Source organism: Physeter macrocephalus, chromosome 2, assembly GCF_002837175.3.
Source record: "Physeter macrocephalus isolate SW-GA chromosome 2, ASM283717v5, whole genome shotgun sequence".
Classification (NCBI taxonomy): domain Eukaryota; kingdom Metazoa; phylum Chordata; class Mammalia; order Artiodactyla; family Physeteridae; genus Physeter; species Physeter macrocephalus.
The window spans coordinates 126,775,362-126,782,453 of record NC_041215.1 but is presented as its reverse complement, the minus strand read 5'-3'; the positions used below and the strand labels follow the sequence as shown (position 1 = coordinate 126,782,453).

Here is a 7,092-nt window from a genome sequence, read left to right as displayed (position 1 = left end):
ATGTTTCTTTGGAATCACTGGGTCATAAGCTAGGTGTTTGTCTACTTTCTGAAGAAGGTAGGAGAGATTTTTCTAAAATTATAACATTTTATAATGCCATCGACAGTATATGAGAGTTCCAATTGCTACACATCCTTGCCAACATTTAACAGTATCTGTCTTTTGATTTTAAGTATTTTATTGGATATATGGTTGTATTGTATTATAGTTTAAATTTGAATTTTCCTGATGTCTAATGATATTCAGTGCTTTTTAATGTGTTTATCATCCACTTGTATATATTATCCTTTGTGAAGCATATGTTTTAATTTTTCCCATTTTCTATCTGGTAGCTTGTCTTTTTATGATTGTCTTATAGGAGTTGTGTGTGTGTGTGTGTGTGTGTGTGTGTGTGTGTGTAAAATATATTCTTCTTACCAGACCTAAGTCAGACATATGAGGCAAATATTTTCTCACAGTCTATAGCTTGTCTGTTCATTTACTTAAAGATGTCTTTTGATGAGTTAAAGATGTTAATTTTTATGAAGTATAATTTATCATATTTTTCTTTCTTGGATTTTGCTTTCTGTGTCTTTTAAAAGAAACTTCTTTTGCCTATCCTCAAACCACAAAAATATCTTATGTTTTCCCTTAAAAGCTTTATAGTTTTAGCTTTTATGTTTAGGTCTGGGATGCATCTCCATTAATCCAAACATCCATTAATGTTTGTGGTAATTTAGAGGTTAAGGTTGATTTGAATACCTAGTTGTTCCAGTACCATTTGTTGAAAAGCTTTTCCTTTCCTTTTTGGAATACTTCATCACTGCTATCAAATATTAAATGATTACATAGCATGAATCTATTTCTGGGCTCTCTATTTCATTGATCTAATTGTTGACCTTTTGCCAGTACCACACTGTCTAGATTACTGTATTCTTGTAGTAAGTCTTAAACTAATATATAATAAAATCCTTTTGATTCAATTTTTAGTCAAGATAGATATATGGATAAGTAATACGATAATTATGCTCACTTAATAGAAATATTTTTTATTACTTAAAACTTGGAGGGGAAATAAAATGGACAGAAAATGTTAATGAATAAATCAGAGAAAAACACATCACACAAATACAATCAACGCATATCACCACTTTACTTATAATAGAAATGACTGAGGTAGCACTTCACATATTCCAAAATGGCAGCATTTTAAGTGATTATATTCATTGTTGATTGCATTCATATACAATTAATTTGGGCAACAGATTGGTGTCATATATCTGGATACAATATTGGAATATGTATATAAAGACTGAAAGAAATAATTTTGTCTTTTGACCCAGTAACTCCGTCTTTTGGACTCCTCTCCAGAGGTGGAGAGCAATTCATATGCTCAAATACTCCTGAAATTTCTTTATAATTTTGGTACCTCAACTAATTTCAAATTTCTTTTTGTAATTAAAAAAATCGGGCTTTTGAGAAATATTCATAGATATAGGGAAATGCTCAATATGTGAAAAAGGCAGGATTAAACATGGATGTTAATTTTCTAAAATGAAACATTTATACATACCGGGCCAAAAAAGTTCTGGGAAGAAATATTTCAAGAATTTGACTATTATTTATTTAATACCCAGTATTTTAGGTAGTTAAGATTCAAAGTAAGCTTTGTTACCTACTTTATACTTTTCTGTCCTTGCTGTATTTTATAATGGGTATTTATTTTTATAATTTAGCAAGATAAACCCTCTTTAAAAAGTTAATCAGCATAAGGAGTAACAAAATACTGTGACAACACAGGTCCTCAGAACATGTCTGAAGTATAGAACAGGTAATTACTTACAGATGAAGGAAATAGCGTGCATTGGAAATAGAAAGATCCAGCACTAGAGGGCTTTGCAAGGAAAAGCTTAGTTGGACACATAGGCTCTTGTCTCTTTGGGCTCTTCTACTCTTCAACACTGCCTCTTTAGATAATTTCCAAATAACTAGACCATTCAACTAACCAGGTTGGTCATATCCAGTAACAGTTGGTTAATAGTTCTTCAAAACTCCCTGCTATTCTATTTGACTACACAGAAGAGCAGAAGCTAATGATACCCATACCTACAAGTTAGTTTTGTCTTCATATAACAACTTTACTGTGCTTAGCATCTTGTTGCATATAGTCAGAATGTGTATATTTACTTAATGCCATTACATAAGATCTTTGGAGGCTCATGGGTAAAGCTAGCACAGGCAGAACCAATAACTAGAACTGTTTCACGAATGATGGGGGTGAGGTGCTCCAGCAGCCCCTGGAGCTGCTTCTTGTGTGCCGTGCCTGCTCTCGGAGCATCAATCCACCAGCTGGATCTGAAAGTTTAGCAGCCTCTTATTGCCGAGCATAGTGTAGTAGATGCTGTTGGAGAGAGTAAGAAATAACATTTAATTAAGTATAAATTGTTTTAGCAATAAGCATTCACATATAATGCCCTATAACCAAAGCAAATATATATATATATATTTCTCATCTTTGATTCCTTTTGCATCCGTTGACAGAGTGCCTTGGAGGATGACCCATATTTTGTCAAGTTAGTGACCTGGACTTATAATTGGGAGACTAGAAAATGCATAAATATATCAGAGACTTCCTTGGAACTGGGCTGGTTTCTGTCAGATAGATGTTTTTGTGTTTTAAAAATCCAATTGGTATGCCTGTTTTATAAGCATAAACATGTGCTCAATAGCTATAAAATAAGTAAATGTCTTGGGGGAAAGTGTCCAGGATAGCAGTTTATATGCGAAAGGCAAACAAAATCCAATTTGGCTAACCTCTCCTCATCCCGTGGAAGGTACTAATCACAGTAAGACTAGACCGAGGAGAAAACTGATTTGATTTTTCTGATGCAAAAGAAGAAAACCAATTTCATCTTAGTTTTAGTGACTGGATAACAATGAGAATATCATGAACAACACACAGTATATAAAACTAGTGAGATCTCATTTATAATTCAACAAACAACTTCTAGTGAAAACATTATTTTATTCTCAAATGCAGAATGGAATAAAGTAGGCAACATGTCCTTGAGTGACTGTGTTTGTTGAATTGTCTCATGCAAAGTATCATGTATTAAACCCTGTATTAAACCCCTGTGGTTTGAACAGTCAGGCCCCGCTCACCATGTGGAGAACCTGGAGTTCTCGCTTTCCTTGGAACGTTCACGTGATCATTTGGTGCTAAAATATTGGCAAAAATCAAAAGGGGTGACCTTCCACACTGACATTCTTTTATATTTTCATCTTATTTTCATGCTGGGGTGGACTTGTTCATTCCTCTTTCATCCCCTGCTAGAGCATTCCCTGCTCTCCTGATTTTGCAGACAGAGTCTCTCTCCCACTTGATCATACCATCTGTCTCCACATTACAGTTTACTCTGCATGAGTACCAGGTAGCAGGCACGATTTTGCCCAATAGCAAGTACAGTGGAAAGTCTTTCACAGGCTCCCCACAATCTGTGAACATATGATCAGTCTAGGATAACACGATGTGCTAAAAATATACCAGAGAAATGTTCATGTGGTGATAAACAAGGAACCTGACTCAAGCGGGGGATACGTGCCATGTGCCATGAGCTTCTGAAATGTATGCTTCTATGTGCAACCGGATGACGATGGTCTGTCAGTGGGAGATGACAGGATCAGCTAATGTTTGTTTCTTTATTGCAAGTGTTAACGCACATTTAACAGTGTCGGCATCGTGTATTTGGCCTAAAACCCAAACTGTGAGTTAAATGGGTGGAAATCTAAAAGTGTTTGTCATGAGGTGGTTGGTTTGATAAACAGAAATCTGTATAATTTCCAAGATAACTTCTGACACTGCCCCTTGACATTAGAAGGAACATCACAGTAGGTCTGAAAGAACAACTTTAAGAGAAAGGATTGTGTCTCCTATGTATTATGCTGCATCATTCATCCTTTATCTCTACTATCTATTTAATAGAACTTGACATTATTCCTCAAATGTTAGATGCATAGAGACCTTATGCATAGAGACCTTAGGCATGGTGATTGTCAGTTTATGCAGAGAACACTTGCGCAGAATTTTTAATATATCATTTTATTACTGGGAACTGATTTTGTGAACTTAGAACTTGTAACTTGCTTTAATTCATCAGATAATCAATATCTATTTTTATTTAATCAGCTAAAATGGACATTATCTTCATGTCATACCTCTTCTCCACCTCTTATTTCCATTTCTGTTTTCTTGGGGATGATAAGGATGAGCAATTTTCTGTTTTCTTGGATTGGTCAAATGATGGTGTCTGGGTTTTAATAGCACCATACAGACCTGGACCTAAATTCTGGGTCTGCAGTTGGTGCAGCTATTTTAATTCTAACACTAGTCATAAAGCTTCTGAACCCCAGATGGTAGATCTGCTCTCCCAGGTGCAGGGGATCAGTGTGATGTAGTAGAGAGGTAGTACCCTGGCGGTCAGAACCCTGCTATTCACACGTGACCTTCTCCTCCGTATCTGTGTGGCTTTGAACCACTGATTTAAATTCTTTGTGCCTCACCTATAGAATTTGGAAAATAATACCTATTCCATTGTGTTATTGTGCGTTAAAATGCCTGGTTCATAAACTTTCTTGTTTGAATTTGTGATCTGTGGATGTGCCTGAACTGGTGGGTGTTTGTGAACCATCTCATATTGCATGAAAAATTAATTACGTTCGTGGACTTTCACAGGAAAGGCATCCATAGTTTCATCAACGTCCCAGGGCATCCTGTGGCCCTAAACAGTTTGGAAACCATTAACCTAGATGCTCCTTATAATTTTACTATGAGTATCATTTTCAAAAAAATCATTAAACCTTCAAAGTGATAATTGCCCTGGATTACATGTGCCTTGGACATTTGCTTCCTTTTATTCTTGCTTTTTCGGTTTTGTTCAATATCTGCTGCCTAAAGAAATACGAATGCCTTCTGTGAACATTATATATACAACATCACCCCCAGGAGACCACAATATGGTCAGTCAGATTCCTTTAATGAATTATTTGGCTCTCATGTCAGCATATAATCAGTCTTGCCAATTGAGAGGTAATCGATCATTAACTTATCTAGAAAAATGAAATCGACAGTAACCCGTTATATGACTGACTGATGAACCCGAGATGTCACCTAAGGTCTCCTCTCTCCCACACCCCACCTCCTAAGAAAAGAGTGGCAAAGGGAGGCAAGTAGCAAAATAGAAGTCTGACTAATTTCTAGAGTACACATTATTTTAATTACTTTCTGTTTAAATTACATTTAGCCTTTAATTGGTTATTTAAAGGTGTAGAAGAGTGGAGACACTTTGGATCTGTTACTTTTAAATGATTAAATATAAGATTTCTATTAATTTTGTTGTAGTCATTAGAGTGAAGGCTTTGTTGATGCAACAAAGAGACCCACAAGACAATGATTTCGCAAAGCAGAACTTTATTTTGTGTCTTCTATGGCACAGGGCAGGAAGAACTTCAAGTCATCCCCTGAATGGTAGGGCAGCTCTGACATCCTCCAAGTGTAGCTTTCAAGGGAGCCTTCTCATTATCACTTTCAGCAAGCAGGGAAAAAGTGAGGAGAATCCCGGACCAGGCGTTTTCTAAGCAAATGAGGCAGAAGTTCCCTGTTTCACTTCTGCCCACATTCCACTGATGGGAACTTAGTGGCCTGGCTACACCTAACTGCCAAAAAAACAGGAAGATGTGGTATACCCGAGTAGCTGTGCAGCCAGATCCAGCCTGATGCTCTAGAAGAAAAGAACAGATTTTGCTTAACAAGTAACTGTTTCTGTTGGATGGGTAGAATTAGGATTTAGACAGATGCATCAAAACTGGGCAGAACCAACTGCTTTGGGGACCTGATGAATGAATTCTTTGGTTCTCTTTCTTCTGGAGGCACTCAGTAATCTTGAGTACTGTAAATTCAAAATACTCTCGTTGTCTGAGAAGAATGGGAAAGGCACTTAAGGAAATGAACTGAACATAGATTGGGGTTTCAGCAGGATAGACAGAAGAGGATGATCAGGATCGAGAGATAAGTCAGCCCCATTTGGACAAGATAGGTGATTATGAAAGATCCAGGTACCAGGTAAGAGAGAGCATAAGAGGGGGCTCTGACAGCAAGCAGTAGGAATAGAGGCATGATGCCCAGGGCTGAGGTGTACCTTGCTGTAGCTCACGCAAGATCTCAGAAGGGCAGGCCAGGAAATGGAGCGGAGAACTAGAGCCACTGGCAGAAACTTAGCTCAGGAGAGTTATGCCTGGTTGCTGAGCCCTGTTACATGGCCACCAAGAATAAAGCAAGAGTCCACTGACTGTAATCAGGGTGAAAAGAAAACCTAGATCAGCTACAGAGGAGTTTAATAAGGTGTGGTCCAGCGAAGCATGTAGGTTCTTGTTAATCCTTATTCCTAGAGGCTTAATGAAGTCCCCCAGGCTCAGGTAAGTTATATCGGCAGGCGCCATTGAAATAAACCCAGCTGCAGATTGAAGGAGCTGTGAGAGGCCAAGGAGCTAACCCATCTCAGTTTCCTGAATAAAACAGAATAAAATTCTAAGCTCTGGATTGTTTTGAGGAGTGAATGATTGCTTTCTAGACAGGAAGACAAAGGTTATAAATTAGGAAAAGAATCAAAGTGAAAAAGATTTCTAAGCAATGAATGGTGTTGGAATAACTAGATACTCACATGAAAAAAAAAATGAAGCTGGACACAGACTTTACACCTTTCATAAAAAGTAACTCAAAAATGGATCATAGATCTAAGTTTTTTTTTTTTTTTCGTGGTATGCGGGCCTCCCTCTGCTGCGGTCTCTCCCGTTGCGGAGCACAGGCTGCGGACGCGTAGGCCGCTGTGCGGCATGTGGGATCCTCCCAAACCGGGACACGAACCCGGCTCCGCCGCATCGGCAGGCGGACGCGCAACCACTGCACCACCAAGGAAGCCCGTTTTCTAGCAGTTTTATAGCTCTGCTTTTTAAACTTAGATCTATAGGGCTTCCCTGGTGGCGCTGCGGTTGCGCGTCCGCCTGCCGATACAGGGGAACCGGGTTCGCGCCCCGGTCCGCGAGGATCCCACGTGCCGC

The 7,092-nt window shown here is 38.3% G+C and overlaps 1 long non-coding RNA gene across 2 annotated transcripts in view; it reads right to left on the bottom strand.

The window, feature by feature from the left end:
* Nucleotides 1–1,054: 1,054 nt before the first annotated feature.
* LOC114484649 (uncharacterized) overlaps nt 1,055–7,092 on the bottom strand; it is a 7,795-nt gene continuing 1,757 nt past the window's right edge. The window contains exon 3 of one of the 2 annotated variants that reach the window (XR_003677804.1): nt 1,055–2,380. This is a non-coding gene — a long non-coding RNA (uncharacterized lncRNA). Of the gene's footprint in view, nt 2,381–5,437; nt 5,757–7,092 lie in introns of those variants that run through there. The other variant, XR_003677803.2, reaches the window with a different exon arrangement.